The 16565-nt window shown below is 43.3% G+C and overlaps 1 protein-coding gene across 5 annotated transcripts in view; it reads right to left on the bottom strand.

Moving 5' to 3' along the window:
• FOXP2 (forkhead box P2) overlaps window positions 1-7770 on the bottom strand; it is a 546452-nt gene extending 538682 nt beyond the window's left edge. The window contains exons 1-2 of one of the 5 annotated variants that reach the window (XM_045062894.1): window positions 7437-7770; window positions 6167-6299 (exon numbers count right to left, since the gene is read on the bottom strand). The gene's annotated coding sequence lies outside the window, so the exon portion shown is untranslated. The remainder of the gene's footprint in view (window positions 1-6166; window positions 6300-7436) is intronic. The other 4 variants (XM_045062893.1, XM_045062896.1, XM_045062895.1 and 1 more) reach the window with 4 other exon arrangements.
• Between the last annotated feature and the right edge of the window lie 8795 nt (window positions 7771-16565).

Genomic DNA, 16565 nt, shown 5'->3' with positions numbered 1-16565 from the left:
TGAAGCATTCAACTATTGAGCATTTGTTGTTATCCAGAAACATAAACATCCATTCACACCTTTTAAAAGTTTTTTTTTTTTTAAAAGTTAAGTGCAATATTGTTTCTCAGATGGGAATAAAAAAGAGATACAAAATACTGAACTAGAAGTATATCCACCAGAGAGCAGAGCCACGTCTTGGTCAATACAGTAGTGAACAGTTTTCCCAAATGTGATAAAGTATAAAATAAGCGTAAAGTAAAAAATAATTTCAGTCACACAAAAAGTGAGGCACTGATACAGACAGAAGTAATTTCTTGTACCTCCAACAAGTCATTCATTCTTTTTTTTTAATTTTATTAGTTTTATTTTTTTCAGTGTTCCATAATTCACTGTTTAAGCACCACACCCAGTGCTCCATGCAATACGTGCCCTCCGCAATACCCACCACTAGGCTCACCCAACCTCCTCCTCCAAAACCCTCAGTTTGTTTCTCATTCATTCTTAGCTGCTACCTAATGCAAGGCACCGTTCTAAGCATTGGGTTAGAACAGTGAACAGAACAAAATCCCTGGCTCCACGGAATGTACGTTCTCATCGGGAGGACATATGATAAATAAACAACTTGTAAAAATGTCAGTTGATGGTGGTGCTGTGGGGCAAATGAATGTATGGTAATGGTGGCAAAGCAAGGTCTATGAGGATTTATTATTTTATACAGGACAGTCTTCTCTAATAAGGATATGTTTGAGCAGAGGCATGAAATCCGTGAAGATATCTGAGTGTAGAGCATTTCAGACGGAGAACACAGAGAAAAACTCTGAGGTGGGAATCAGCTTATCCTGTTTTGAGAAATATCAAGGAAGCCAGTGTGTCTAGAGTTGACCGAATAAGAGGAGAATGTTAGGAAAGAATGTCAGATAGGTAGCAGGGGTCAAATAACATGGACTTATATAAGGTCTTTGTCTTTTATTCTCAGGGACATAAGAAGCTGCTGGAAGGTTTATAGAGAAGAGTGACATAATCACATATTTTTAAAAGATCGCTCTGCTGTGTGGGGAACAAACCGTGGTGCCTAGAGAGAGAAGAGGGGGAGATAAATAGCTACTGCAACATTTCAGGGAGGAGATGACAGTCTATCTGATCAGATGGGCAGCAGTGATGGTACCAACTAAATGTACCAAACAAGACTGGGGAGTGGGCGGGGCACTTAGCTAAACTAAAGGCAGACGGAGAAAGGGAAAAAACTGAAGACAAAAAGTAAAGAGTTAGCTAAAGGCATACAGATATAGATCAACCAAATCCTGGAACATAACTTTGGGTGAAGTAATAGTGAGGAATAGTTCTTAAGGATGTTGGGGATCTTTTTTTTAAATGAGATGATTTTATGACAGTCTACATATGCTAAGATGTTAAGCTATTTGGATTAGTGTACTATAAGTTTCTCCTCGCTATCTGCCAGTGAGAAATTTTATAAATGCTTTCTCTGAAATATGTCTACCACTGATTTTTTTTTTTTACCCCCTAAAATACACTTTAAGAAAGTTTGTTATTTTCTTAAATTGAGAAAAAGTTGCAAAATGAGGGCTGTAGTTGGGTATATGTACCAAAATAATACAAAACTAAAAAAATACAAAAAACTCTCACAGAAAATGCCGTTATAAAACTTAAGAAAGAAATGAATACCACAGAAACCTTACACTATTTCTAGTAGCATGCCTTATTTGAGGAATTCAAAGTTAATTTCCTTAACTTCCTAAAAAAAAAGTATAACATTCTCATGACATAAATCTTTTAGGCTTATGTTAGAAAGATCTTTAAAAAGAAACACTAAAAACTTAAATAAATTTTAAATCAACATTATCTTCCACAAAGTATATTTTAAGCCTTCCAAGACAGAAATAAAGAGAAATTAAGGAACATTAATAAGCTAAAAATGCTGAGAGCTTTTAAACCCCTGGGGATTCATTTGTTTCACAGCAATGTGCTTCACAACACTTAAATTATTTGTTTTTGCTAATAAAAATAATATGCCATAGAGAAAGGAATGAAGACATATTTATCAATATAATGGGAAGGTATGTTCTAGAGATCCCTGGTAGATTATAGGAAGAGGGAAGTATACAACTGAATGGGAAATTGAATGAAATTGGTAAAATATAGATCCAAGAACATTTATTTCAAATATCAAGGAATTTAAAAGGTTGAACCTGGGCCTGCATAGATAATTTATGGAAAAAAATTTATTTTAAACAAAATTTTAGATAAAATTACATAAACTGAATTAACGTAGAATTTCAATTGTTCATAGAAAGCCAGTTGGACAGGTAAAGAAATACAAGAAAGAATAAAAACTCATAATTACAAATTATTACAAAACTCATAATTACAAAGTGAAAAAGTATTAGGATCCAAAGCTGAGAACATTAAAATATAATGTAGCTTTGAAAATGAAATGGGGATGGGAACAGTATACCTCATGTCTGAGCCCTGATACTCTTAATTTGGCTGCTTGGCAAAAATCTGTAGAGATAAACACAAATTCCCAGTCACTCCAACTACAAAATTGAGATTACATTCCTAAGAATTAGAACAATACTTAAAATACCACATTTGAGAAAACAGCAAAATACCGAGGCACCTATACAGAGAAAAGCAGTTTTAATACATACTGAAAATAAGTCACCACATACATATAGGTTTATTTTTCATTTTAATATTAATAGTGTTGGAACATAATGCACCTAAATCTTCTTGAAGGACCTCTCTCCAGCATCTCAGTGCTCTAACATTAACCTTTTAATTGGTCATAATAATTCGTCACATTTCACCAAAGTTACTCTTTTTTACTTGTTTTGTCTGGAAAATTGGGGGTGGGGTCAGATAAATACACTGAGCAGAGCAAATAAGTGTATACAAAAATACATCAGAGGCAATGACAAGGCAAAAGTCAGCAAATGGAAGTAAGTGCCCATTAGTTTTAATAGGTAGGAATACCTACAGAGAAGAATATTCCACAGGAAAGAGTATTCCACTATCTGAGAATTTACGAAATTCAACGGCAATGAATTTTCACATAAGCAATGCTGATCTTAAGAAAAAAAAGTAATGGTATTTTTAGACAACTCCCCCAAACTATGCTTAGTCTGCTGAAAGAAATATTTATGGGGTCCATTTGCAAGTTCTGAAAGACAAATGAAGAAACCAAAGTTCTAGAACAACTCCAGGGAAAGGACTTAAGCCTCATGAAGAAAAGAAAAAAAAAAAAAAAAACCTCTAGGAACCTAAAATATTTTACTTGATAAAGACTATGGAAGTGACATGACTGGAGGTCAATTATATTAAGAGATACACAGTTGGATCTAAGAAAATATTTATGTCATCTAAAGAAGGAATAGAACTAAAGTAAACTATGGCATATAACATTTGATTTAGGCATTAGATTCTCTGTGATCATAAGCCCCGGAATATGTTTAAGGAAAGTTGCAAACACCTGGATTACTTTTTCAGGCCCTTAAGAAAATATGCAACAGTCATTCTGGGTTGGGTCTGATCAAGTTTGTTAGAAACTCTATGAATTAGGGAGTACATAAGTAAGGTTACTTTGAAAATCTATGTAAATCTTAAGCTCTCATTGGGCCTGATTTAAGAAACAGGCTTTCTTTCTTCAAAGGGCAGTATGAATCTGGGCACTGGTTAGAATATTTGAAATCCATTCAATTATCACTAAGAGTACTACCATCTATGAAAAGTTAAAGAAAAAAAGAAAAAATAGTTTGAGTATGTCAAGAATTAGTATTCAGTAATTGTAATGAAATGGTTATTTCTGAATTCAGTGGTGACTTGCAATTTTGTCTAGCAACAATCAGGTCAAGAGAACTTTTCAGTGGCATTGTCTACTTACAAGTCAGTGGCTTCTTTCTAGTTTAATTTAGAGAGGAAGAAAATACATGACCACTTCCATCATTCAGTTTTCTATCAGTATTATAACTAATAGCTGATCTAACATGATACTATCAACTCAGAAATAGACAAGGGTGATGAGGCAGAGCCAGCTATAAATCCTTAAAAATATCACAAATAATATGCCCTTTATGTAATTGAGTTCCATATCCCTCACATTTTCTCTTGAAATAAAAATGTCTGGTAAATTTGTCTGGCTATGTTCATTACACTGTTATATGCCCTATGAGTCTCAGTCAAACCATGAAGTTATTTTCACATATTTAAATATACTTTTAATAAAGTATAATTCCAATAGCTATGCAAAGAGAGTTGGTCTGTGTTTTTAAATTCTTGCTTGTACAAAAGGAATAGAACTCATTACAGGTTATCTGTAAATTTAATGTTCACCTTTTTTCCAATTTTTATGGTGTGCCACATACAACAATCCCCCCTATTTAGCTTTCTAGAATATTACAAGGATTCATTTTATTAGTAAAAGCAAAACCACTGTTCTATCATCAGTGCAAAGAAATAAAACTTCAATGACAGTTTATTTAGACACAACCATTAACAAATCTATTCATGTCCTAAGGTAATTAAAGGTCTCTTTCCACCCAGAGTATGAATTCTATGAAAACAATATTCAAGTCTAAAATTTCCATCACTCTGATCCCAAAATATTAGTTGAGAAATTTTGATAAACAGTTAAAAATAGTTCATAGTTGTTATTTGTATATAATTTCCTTTGATTATTCTAGCACCCACTGTAGTGCAGTGATAACATATTAATAATCTATGCATAAAAGAAAGCATGTATTATACTGTTTAAACTGAATGATAAAAAGTATTCTCTTAAAAATCTTTGTATTCTTATACTTAATAGTGAACTTTATGCTGATCTTTGAAAATTGAGTGTCCTCTCTCCCTTACCTACAGGCATCTATCATGAGGTTTCCAGTCTCCTCCTTAAAAGTTAGTAACTTGATCACAAACATTTATTTCATTCAGTTTTGAATAACAATGAAATAGTGGGGTTCTTAAGCAAGCACTGAATTGAACAACTACTGAAGGTGGGTCTAGATAAGTAATAAAATGTAAGGAAGGAAGGAAGGGAGAGGGGGAAGGAAGGAGGGAGCGACAGAGAAAGGGAAGAAGGAAGGAAAGAAAAGAAAAAACGACTTTTAAAAAGCTTCAAAACTAAAATGAAATTTTACGAGGCTAATGATCATCGTGCATATAACTTTATACCCGCTTTATTAATGGCATACACAAATAAATCAAAATTGTAAATTAATTGTTTAACACCACTAAACAAACATTACATTTTAAAATTCCACTACACTGAGAATATACTTCTCCATAACTCATAGTGACAGAAAAGATAAACAGGCCCCTTGACAACTTAAAACATTTCCCGAGGTACGCCACAACGCAAGACTGAAGAGGAAAGTATCTGAAAGCTCATCTCTGCTTCAGTGTTGACCTCTAACATGGGCTTGCTATGAACACACCCCTCCTGTCTCCACCGCGGCCTCGCCAAACTACCTGGGTGAGGAGAGCGTGCAAAGATGTGCCTTCCAGGCAAACTTTTGCTTTCTAAAAGTTAATCTCTCCAAATACTTCCAGTTGGAAAACGTCCACTTCAGCTACTTGACACCAGGGCGTCACTTTCTCCCCTCGGCTTACCTGCTCCTACTTAATTATTCTTCCAAGTAGACTCTGGGCATGTTGGGGAGGTAGCTCTTTAAGCACTTCTGAATCCATGATGACTGTATAGGTACACATCTTACACACTCCCACAGGTCTTTCACACCCTTTTTCCCTCCGGGGCCGTTCTCAGCACTCACCCAGGCCACGTCCGGAACGCCTGCCCACCTGGGAGCAAACAGTACTCGAGGAATAATCCTCAAGATCAAGAAACTGACCGGATTTCAACACGTGGTGAGAGAAAATGGGGGTGGGAGGGGTTGCAGCATTACAGATAGCAGCTGTCCATTAAGTGGTTTAAATCTGTTGGTTAAAAAGCTGAATAAACAAATACCCAGATGGGTCTTGTTCCTTGGGGATTCCGGAGTCTGAGGAGAACCCCGGGCAAGTGTCCCGTTTGGCCTCTCTGGAGTCGTCCCTATGCAAAACTCGCACCGGTTGCGTCCTCGAAAGCCCCAGACTCGTACACGTCCTTCCCCTCCCGCTCCTCCTAATCGCTGTCACCCCCACGCGCCAGGTACCCTGAGAGACTTACCTACGAGATCTCAGAGTCTGAGGATAGTAGGGCAACTTTCCCTCCCTGCTCTACACAGGCCCAAACGCGCTCGGCAAGCGAGGGTCCACGACGACGCTCACTCAGAGGTCGGGGCGTTCGGGCGCGTCCTGGCCTGCGGGGCGGGGAGAGGCGCTCGGGAGACACGCGGGCGGCGCGCAGGCGGCGCGCGCGGCCACCCAGTAGGTCCCGCTGTGCAGCCGCCGCACGTGAGCCGCGGCGAGCGCGAAGGTCCGTCGGGACCCGAGCTCTGCCCCGGGTCACCGCCAGCCCCGCGCTCCCGACTGCCCTCCGCTCGCCCGGGGCCTCCACGGACTTCCAGGTAAAAGCCAACCGAGAAGCCCTCCCTTTCTCCGCAAGGTGCCCGCGCCCCTCCCACATTCCCTCCCTAAAGAACCGGGAGGTGCGAGTTCACCCTAAACCCACCCACAGAGTGAGGAGACCTTCCCAAAGCACAGTAAAAGTAGGACTAGGTGAGATCCGGGTGAAGCAGGTCCTGCTGACTGTGGACGGGGCAAAGAGCGTGATCGGGGGCAGCAGCCAAGATGCACCATAATCCCGAAGAAGCACTAGGGACTAGGAGTTTCTTCACTCGAGAAAAGGAGTGTCCCCTCCCCGCCTTTAGTTCCCAGGGAAGTACTTCTTAAATGAACGCTGAAGCGCCCAACTTAGAGACAGACGAGCTGCACGCACTTGCCCAATTGAGTAAATAAAGGTCAGCAGTTGGATCAATAAAGTGTGTGCTTCCAACCGCCAGATGTTTTTACTGTTGTTTCTCCTCCCGGGGGGGGGGGGGGAAGGGAGGAAGGGAGGAAAAGGAAGAGACAACAAACAATAAAAATAAAAGAGTAAACAAACACACATCTGGTGTTTCGACACACATTCTCCTCCAGCCGCGGTCTCTCTGGACGAGGCAATATTTTGCATATTCAAAACTAAAAACCCTCCGTGAGCCAACGGCAATCTCCCCTCTGTCGATTCTCCCTTCCCCCACCACAATGCAAAATGAAAAAGAACAACAAGTGGTGATGTTGGGTCCGGAAGGCGACCCCGACGCTGAGCCGAAATTTGACACATGTCACACCCGCCCCGCCGCACCGAGCGCTGCGGCTGGGGCGAAACTTTGCCGCCGCCGCCGCCGCGGGAGGAGCGCGCAGCAGAGTAAAGTCGCAGCCCGGCCCGGCGTGGAGGTGGCTGGGACGGGGTGGGGTGCGGAGGTGCAGCGCGCTAGAGTGAGGACGAAGAAACTTACCGCGACCTGGGACGCCTGGGCAACGTCCCGGGAGGTGGCACCCGCGGCGCCGAGGCAGAAGCCCCCAAACAACACACCCACGAGCGAGTCCCGGCAGCTGCTGCCGCGAGTGGGGGGCGCGCCCTGGGCGGGGAGGGGGGGCGGAGGAAGCCGCAGCCAGCAGACGCGGCCGCCGCATAAATAACCGGGACGGGCGCTCGCGGGCGGGCTGCGCGGGGCTCGAGCCGGGGCGCAGCGGCCGCCGCGGAGCTGCACGCGCCAGCGTGTCTCGCGCTTTCTCGGAGGCTCGCGCTGTCTCGCGCTGCCGCTCCCCCCACCCGGATCTGTGTGTGTGTCTGTATGTGTGTCTATGTGTGTGAGTGTGCGCTGGCGGGCGCGCGCACCCCGGCCGCGCGCGCGTGTTGTTGGCAATGCAAACTGTACACACACTGCGCGCGGAGCCGCCTCTCTTCCGAGGGGCGGGGTGGGGGAAGGGAAGCCTCGGAGGATTCTAAAGTAGTGCTGGGCCACTTGTTTGTTTTGTTTCACTTTGCGTTGTTATTGTTGGTTGTTGTTGTTGTTGTTCCCGAAAGTGGTTTGGAACCAGCCGGTTAGAATGCCTGTCGCCCCCATCCACCTATCTCCCCCGGCGCCCCAACTTCTTAAAGGGAGGGAGAAACGCGGAGCAGAATATTGTTCGGATTTGCAGTGGAGCCTCCTGGCTGACGTCAGGTCCACCTGCTATGTAAACAACTCGCTGGAGAACTTGTTTGTTCTGCGCCAGATCTTCCCCCACCCCCACCATTCTCCCCACCTCCAGCTCCGCCTCCTCCCGCTCGGCCCAGACGGCGCGTCGAGGAAGGGGGTGGGGAGGGAGGAGAGAACAAAACCGTATGCTGTATTGGCAAAGCCGAGTTGTGTCTGCTGCTTCTTGGCAGTCCCCAAAGTACGTCCTCTCAGCAGACGGAGCTGCTGGCAAATGAAACAGGGGATTCCACGTGAAGTGCAGAAAGCTTCGAAGGGATCCAAAGCCCTCGGTGGCAGGGAGTTAAAAGTGCATGGTAGTCAGAAAGGGAGACCCAAGCGTGCGTTAAAACGCTGATTGGCCTTTCTTTTCACGGTGCGCGCCTCTGCGGCCTGGGCTAGAGAGAGGCCGAGTGTCTTTCTCACTCTTCATTGTTGTCGTGGCTCCTGTCTCAGTAGGGCCCAGGAGTTCTTGGGCTTCCTCCGGGTCGCTCAGCCAGGGTCACCCGCGCGGGCCTGGGCTGCGGGCCGGCCGGGGCGTGGCTTGGAAGGAAGGGGCCCGCCAAGCTGGGACTTTTAGGTTTTGAGGCTTCCGAGACGAGACGGGCCCTATCAGTGACTGAGGGTTGCAAAAGTACCCGGAAAGAAGGGAAAGAAGAAACTGCCAGAGTCCGCTCCGCGCGCACTTCAAAGCCAAGGCGCCGGCGCGGAGGATGCGCGGGCCCGGCCTCCCGCACCAGGGTCCCAGCTCCTGTCGGTGGAGCGTGACCCAGCCAGCGGGCCCACGCGGGACCAAGGGGATGACGAGGGAAAGGCCGAGGAAGGACCAGACGGGCCTGGATGGGACGCGGGGACCCGAGCGGGGGATTCCTTGGGAGTCCCTTCCCCACGCCCGGTCCCGGCAGGCGGTTCCTCCCCGCGGTCTCCCGCCAGCCGCTCGGCTGCCCGCTGGCTGCGCGACCCTCCACCCGCCGCCTTCCCGGCGAGCTGCCGCCTGAGCCCGCGGCTCAGCTGACAATCGGTCGCGAAGCGTGGCGTTCCGAAAGGCGCTGAAACTTTCTTCCAAATAGCTGCAGCCGAGAGAACGTCGCGAACAGAGCCTGGCCCCCGGCTTCCTCCCGGCCAGCTTTAACATCTCTGGTGGCAGAAGCTGGGGGTGGGGTGGGGAGGGTCGTAGTGACCGGGAGACGGGCGAACGGCACTAACTTCTGCCTTTGAGTCTGTCTTTTCCTCAAAGAGCAGCGCGCCCTTTCTCTAAAGGGCAGACACGAGCTCACACACACACACACTTGGCACCAACTCTTCCCTTCAGAACCCGCAGTTCTCCCGGGGAGGAAGCAGCCCTGGCACCCACATCTGTAAACACACCGTCAGCTTTTCTAGTGAAACCAATTAAGTCAATAAGCCACGGGGCTGGTCGTGGGAAGACGGCCCCTGCCAGGAGGACGAGGAACGAGGTAGAGTTGGGCTTTGAATTGCGGTGCTTTCTGTGAGCTTTTAAACTCCAGGTAGTCCTTAAGTGCTCTGCTTATGATTGTGTTCTCACTCCTTTTAAAATGGTCTTTTTCGAAAAGCAGGGTGAATAGTGGACAAATAACCCAGATTTTTTTCAAGATGGGAGCGGGGAGAGGAGAGAGCAGTCTTTAAAATTAGAAAACGCCAGACCCAAATGGCCCTACCTCGCCCTTCTGAAAGACTGGGGATAATTTCATGTTAAGTAATTTGCGTTTATGCTTCACTGGCAAGCCTAAATAAAAGGCGGATTCTCTGAATTAACCTGAAACTATTCTGAAAAAGCAAAGAACAAACGGTGTCGAAATCCTTGGAGCGCCGAGGATGTGCCTTTCCACAAGGTTTGCGAATAAAGATGACCGAGCAGTGAGAAGGGCTACAGAGCCCCACTTTTCCCCCTTCTTCCTCTCCGGCAAACACCGACCCCATTTACTTCCCTCTCTCTCAAGGGGTCTCAAGGAAGTGAGCGAGCTAGGTTTATTACAGAGGAGTCTGGGCCACTTGGAAGAGAAGTTCAAGTTCCCAACGAGGAGAAAGAGGGTTATGCTCTCTAGACTTGGACAGGAGCGGGTTTAGTTAGCCTTTCACTTTTCTGTACACAAAGACACGTTTTGGTGAAATTTGCAGCCTCTGACGTTTCTCTCCCGTGAGTGCAAATCTCCAGGAGCCAAGAGGTGCGAAAGGATATCCCAGTCGGAGGAGCACATCTTTCTAAATGGGCCGCTTACCCTTGCCAGGGGTCTTTCCAAGCGAGGCTGAGCCCGCAACCCCCTGGTGCCCCCCGCTTAACTTCGCCCCATTATCTCCTCGCCTGCTGCCATTCCCCGGGCCACCAAGCCTTTCCTCGGGGAAGACGCCCAGCGAGTTGAGAAAGCAGGTCCTGCCTGGAGCCGCTGCCCCCGGCGGACCCCGAGCCCGCAGCCAGTGGGCTGGGCCCGGGTTCGAGAGGTGAAAGTTCAGGCCCGGGGCTCGCCGCTTGCTGCCCCTCTCCCGTCTCCTCTCTCCCAACCCCCGCCCCTGGCCACAGTGCAGACACAGCCCGGCTACCAGGGGCTGCCACGGTGGCACGTAGTTTGTTGATGGGTGGTCATAAAATATATTTATTTGCAATTCCTTTAACTCGCCCACCACCCCCGCCCCAGCATGGCCCAGAACACTGCGGGCTTTGTTCGCCTCGCTGCTGCTGGAGCCGGCCGGGGTTTAGCGCTCTGCGCTAACAGACTCCAAAAAAAGTTGAAGTGTAATAATAGGAAAACCGGGTTTCCGCAGCTGAGGAAAATGCTGAAAGGGCAAAGAGCGAACGAATAGTTTTCTTTTGCACAAGTCACTGGTCAGCCCACTGGATCGTGGCAGCCTTGCAACGAAACACTGTCTAACAGAGAAAGGGGGGAAGCCAAATTCTGTCCTTGTAGTCGCCGCACAGGGTCGCAGCCACAGCTCGAGTCTCCTTTGCAGCACGTGGGGCTGCAAAAGTCATTTAGAAAGGTTCCAGGGGAAAGTTAAGCGGGGCTACTAGGTAATTGAGGAGTTTCACCGATTGGACCTCGAAGTTCTCTCACGAAAATTTATTTGATTTCAGGTTATTTTACAATGAAACCGCAAATCAACAAATTCCAAGCCACTGTCCTGTTATGGTCTAGGCGAAAGATAAATTCGTTTGAGATGGTCCCTGCCGGCGCATCTTGCGCGGAATAACCCTCCCCAAATGAAACTGTGGCCAGGATGAAGGAGAGCAACACTACGCGAGTGACACGTGTAAGAAATTTCGGTTCAATGCCTCTCCGAGTGAACTGCTTGAATTTTAGTTATTTGTTATAAGAATATAATTACTCATACATTTAGGTCTATTTTCTCCAAAACTTTCAGTTAAACAACAATTACTTCCCCCCCCCCCCCCCTTCAGAGCCATTTCACTGGTTGTATTTGCGGCTAATACTTAAATTAGACTGGAGAGCTCGCTGGGAGAAAGGGAAAGGGGCACGTTTTATTAAATTATATTTTTCCTCTTAGAGATACCATCTTCAAAGTTGTATTACTCATTTCAAATACCTTGAAACAAAAGTCTTCTTTAAACGCAAGGTGAAATATTTTTCTTTTCACACACTGGAACGGGCACATTTCAGATTCCTGTTTTTCCCGTTCTCTACAGTTTCCTGAAGATGAGCAAATAAACAGACTCCTTTTAGCCATTCTCCTATCACCACTCTCTTCCCAGGCACATTTTAGGAAAAAGAGAAAATTCTAGTTTCACGGAAGTCAAATCAAGGGTAATCTATGTTACAAAGTCAAATTGAATGTAGAGGTTGCAAAATTGGTGGAGTTACACCACCATCTGTCGTTAAGCTTCGGGACTACAAAATTTGGGACCTATAATAAATCTTAATGAGCTTTCCCAACTTTTTTTTTTTTAATCATCACACAGACTATGCTTTCCATTTGTATTTTTATAACATAAACCATAAATTTACCTGAATCCTAAAGTAACAGATAGGTGTTCATGAATTCATGCTTCTCCTCGGATTTTCTAGTCATTTCACCTCAGAAAATAAATAAATAAATAAATATAAATACCTCACATCTGCCAGCCACCAGATAAAAATCTTTTCATATCAGCCGTGGGACTGCAGGTTTCAGTCACCCCTTCCCCTTCCCTTGCTTCTAGTAGTCTGTTGATAGAAAAAAATGGAGTGTCCACTCCAGGGGCCACCCATGTCCTGGAGCCAATAAGAGAGTTTTAGTTCTCTTTCTAATTTAACCTCATTCTTTGTTAGTATAGCTACTCTGGAAACATATAAACACAGTATATCTCTGTGAAGAGGTTGCTGTGAGTGTCTTTAAAAATTGCTGGAAAGACAGTTAATGTCAGATTCCAGTTCTTGTTAATACTGCTGCAAAGACAAAGATCAGTTGCTTTGGGATAAAGTCTTGCCAAGGAAGGCTCTATCTAAGTGAATATAGAAAAAAGACAACTACTGGTTAAAGAATTCTACTGCTGACCCAAAATCAAGCAGTGATGACTCCATCTTTTTCACACAACACTGTTGCAGTACAGTTTATATATTTTAGACCTATCGTGTGTGTGTGTGTGTGTGTGTGTGTGTCTGTGTGTGTGTTTAAGGAGATCTGAGCACCAAATTTCTGTCTTCCAGAAAGTAACTAATTTTTAAGAAATGTAACAGCTTGCTTATGTTGGTAAGGTATTCACTGGAAATAATAATATGAAGTTGAATCATATTAAACTATCTGTATCTGATCAACTTGGAGCCACACAGATAACAATTGCATAAGGGTCAAATTAATAGTGCCTAGCTTTTTCTGAGAAGTGGTCTATCTCTGTAAGAATAAGCATAACCAAATTGTCAAATTCCTGATGTTTACTTCCTGACACACAGATTTAAATATATTGAGTTGCTTGATGCAAGAGCCCTTTGCTTGATGATGTTTCTAGTATTAAATTTGTCTTAGAGTTTGCATTCGTCTTAGAGTTATGGTGAAATTTTAGAACTGAAGGAAACTTCAAAATACTCTTGTCCAGTCCCTTCACTTTACCATCACAAAGCAAAGATCCAGGGATGACAACAAGATTATACAGCTTATTAGTAAAACTGATATTTATTATTGAACTATTTCATTTCTAGACATACAATCCTTCTTCCCCGTACTCCACAAAAGGCATTTTTGTTACACACCCCCATATTTTATATTTTCTTCACATCCATCAAAACTGATACAGCTCAGTGACGGCAATACCTTTGGATGTCAGTACAGTATTAAAGATGGTTAACTGTCATGTCATGTCCACTGTAATACACGGGAGGGAAAAAAAAAGTCTGATGACTTGTTTCTCTTGAAAGTCAATTAAAGTCTGCAAGATTTCTTCAGTAGTGTAAAGAGGTTCATCACTGTTGATTGCAAGTGTTCATTATAGGAAAACTGATGGCAAGAGGTGCTAACACAAACCACGGTTTATGATGTTTTTCAGGGTTAATGATCTTCAGGGACTCCTAAGGGGTGAAACCCATAATCTTAGTAGCAGCTTGTCTTCACTACACTCAAGAAATAAAGGCTAACACAAGGCTGTGAGACAAAATATAATATTGATTTTTTTTTAAGCTATGAGCAAAAATGAACTATATCAAGAACCTGCATCAGTGTAGATTTTTATTTTGGTTTAATAACCATATGGCTCTAGTAACCATAGTAGTTTACCCAGAGAATGTACTGAAGTGGCTAATTGTAACAAATCATATAAAAGTTCAAACATCTACCCTCTTCCCCTTCCCTTCTGCTTCTCTTCTTTCTTCTCACTCTCCTTCTGTATCTTTCTCCTTCTTTTCCTCCCTTTACCATCATCTACATCACCATCCTCATAATGACAACTTCCAAAATCCCCCACAGATATTTATCTCCCAAGCTCCAAATGTGTTTAATCAATTGCTTATTGATAGTATCATATGAATTGTGAAAAAGTACCAACGTACCCTCTTTTCTCCTTGGCCAGCTATTCCTCATGGCACCTGTTTAACAGTTAATAGTCCCTTAACCCAACCTGTGACTGAAGCCAAGAAGACCCACGTCACATGTGCTACCTCCTCCACAGTCTCACCATCCATGCATTAGCTTTGGTTCAGTTACCTCTTTGATCTCCCATTGTCTTCCGTCTTTCCGCCTGGTGGTGCTTTACTTCACGTCTTCATCACTTCTCACTTGGTCGTTCTTGATAACTTTCTAGTCACCTTCTCTACTTTCAGTTTTTCTTCGTTCCAGTCCATTCTCTTCACGGCTTTCTAGAACGCATCTGAAACACATGTCACTTAGAATTAGGCCAAGCGTCCCTGTAGCCAGTGGAATTGAATCTTAAGTCCGATAGTCTGGTAGGGCAAATATGTCTAGCAAATATGAGATATTTAATCATCTTCCTTGGAATGAATGAATGAATGTCATGCCCCAGACAAATGTATTTTAGATGTTAAATATATTCCCTCAGAACATTGTCAGATATATTTTTAGCTGTGTATCATTTTCAGCAGATCTTTTAGTCTACTTTGTACCCAATCATCTGGCTAAAACAGTTATAACTGAAGATTTTCATTATTTTTTCATACGAAAGAACTTAGCAGATAGATATGAAAGTATATTCAGTCTGGCATTCCAATTCCCGACTGCATTATTTAATGGCTCAACAAATATTTATATACCAAGCACTGTGGTAGGTAGTCCAAGAATTAAAGATGTATAAGATTAGGTCCCTGCCCAGAACGTACACTCTAGTGAGAGCTAGAAGATATATAAGTGGATTATTTCAATAAAACATGAATTTCAGTGCAGCATAAGGTAGAGGTATATCCAGGATATAATGAGACCAGGGAAAATATTTCTCAAGGCTATACTAACAAGTTGTTGATTTTTTGTTTGTGATGATAACTTTAAAAACAAATTAAGTATACATCTTTTATTCCTTTAGTTTCCATTTAAATTCCAGTTAGTTAACATACAGTGTAATATCAGTTTCAGGTGTACAATATAATGATGCATCACTTCCATATGTCACCCTGTGTTCATCACAACAAGGACACTCCTTAATCCCCATCACCTATTTCACCCATCCCCCAACCCACCTCCCCTCTGGTAACCATCAGTTTGTTCTCTATAGTGAAGAGTCTGTTTCTTGGTTTACCTTTCTCTCTCTCTTTATTCATGTTTTAATCCAAAATTTTAAGTTTACCACATAGCAGCCCCCCAAAACTTACAATCTTTGGCTAAAAGTATTGAAGTTGTGGTAAAAACATGGCTCGATCATGGATTTTAAGGACAGTGAGGAAGTATGAGGCTGTTTCCTGAATTATTTCATGTTACTCTTACATACAAAATGCACTTTTATAAAAAGATTACTTCTGATTTGTCCTGATTTCACCACAGGAAAATAGTTTCATAATAGACAGGAACTGGGGGAAAAAAAAAAGAGAGAACATAAATGTTCCCAGTCTAAGGAGAGAGTCACATGTTTTTCTCCCTCAGCGTCTCAGAGGAGGAAAGCAGTTATCCTGGCCCCATTGGGTCCCCTAGGGACAGGCATAGAATATTGCATCCTCTAATCTTTTTCCTGTGCCAATCGCCTTTTTCTGTCCCATCAAGAAATTCGGGTTCTGTGCTATCCCACACTTGCTAACACTACTCCCATTTCAGTAAATACAGCATTAGGCCATATTTTCTCAGTTACACATTATTTCCTCTCTAATTTCTTTCCTTTTCTCCCTCTTCTGACTCTTTTTAACTCACGATAATGTTCCTCTGTAATTCTGTCTCTCTTTCTCTCTCCCACTCTTTCCAGAAAACACACACACACACGCACACACATGCACCCATACGCGTGCACACATGCACACATAATCATAGTTTCTAGGCTTAGGAGCAGAGCTAGCAATGTAAGAAATCAAGAAATGGAGAAACTAACATGAAAATAGAAAAAAAATTAAAAACTAGTCCTATTAGCTTTTAAAACCTTGAAGTCCCCAGATAAAGGAGCAGTGAAATACCCTTAAACCCCTCTGTGAGTTAAATTGATACGATCCAATTGGAAAGCAATTTGGCAACTTGTGTTACAGCTTTTTAAATTAGTCCCTTAGCTAGATTGCAATCCAAAAGAAATTATCTGAAATGCAGATGGAAAAGCTTCATGCAAAAGCTGTTTATCATAGAATTATTTACAATAGTGCATATTTAGAAGTGATTATAATCAACAACATATAATATAGTCTAACTGCTAAAATAATATCATAGGCTGTTTTGATAACATATAAAATCCTTTTTTTTAATGGCAAAACAATAGTATATAAAAACGTATCCCCCAAAAAAAAGGGCCAGAAAGAAATGCACCATTGCAATATTCGTCAA

This window comes from Mustela putorius, unplaced genomic scaffold (genome assembly GCF_011764305.1).
Source record: "Mustela putorius furo isolate JIRA1106 unplaced genomic scaffold, ASM1176430v1.1 tig00003845_pilon_pilon_pilon, whole genome shotgun sequence".
NCBI lineage: Eukaryota > Metazoa > Chordata > Mammalia > Carnivora > Mustelidae > Mustela > Mustela putorius.
Note: the sequence above shows the minus strand (reverse complement) of the source record. Positions and strands in the feature narration are given on the sequence as shown.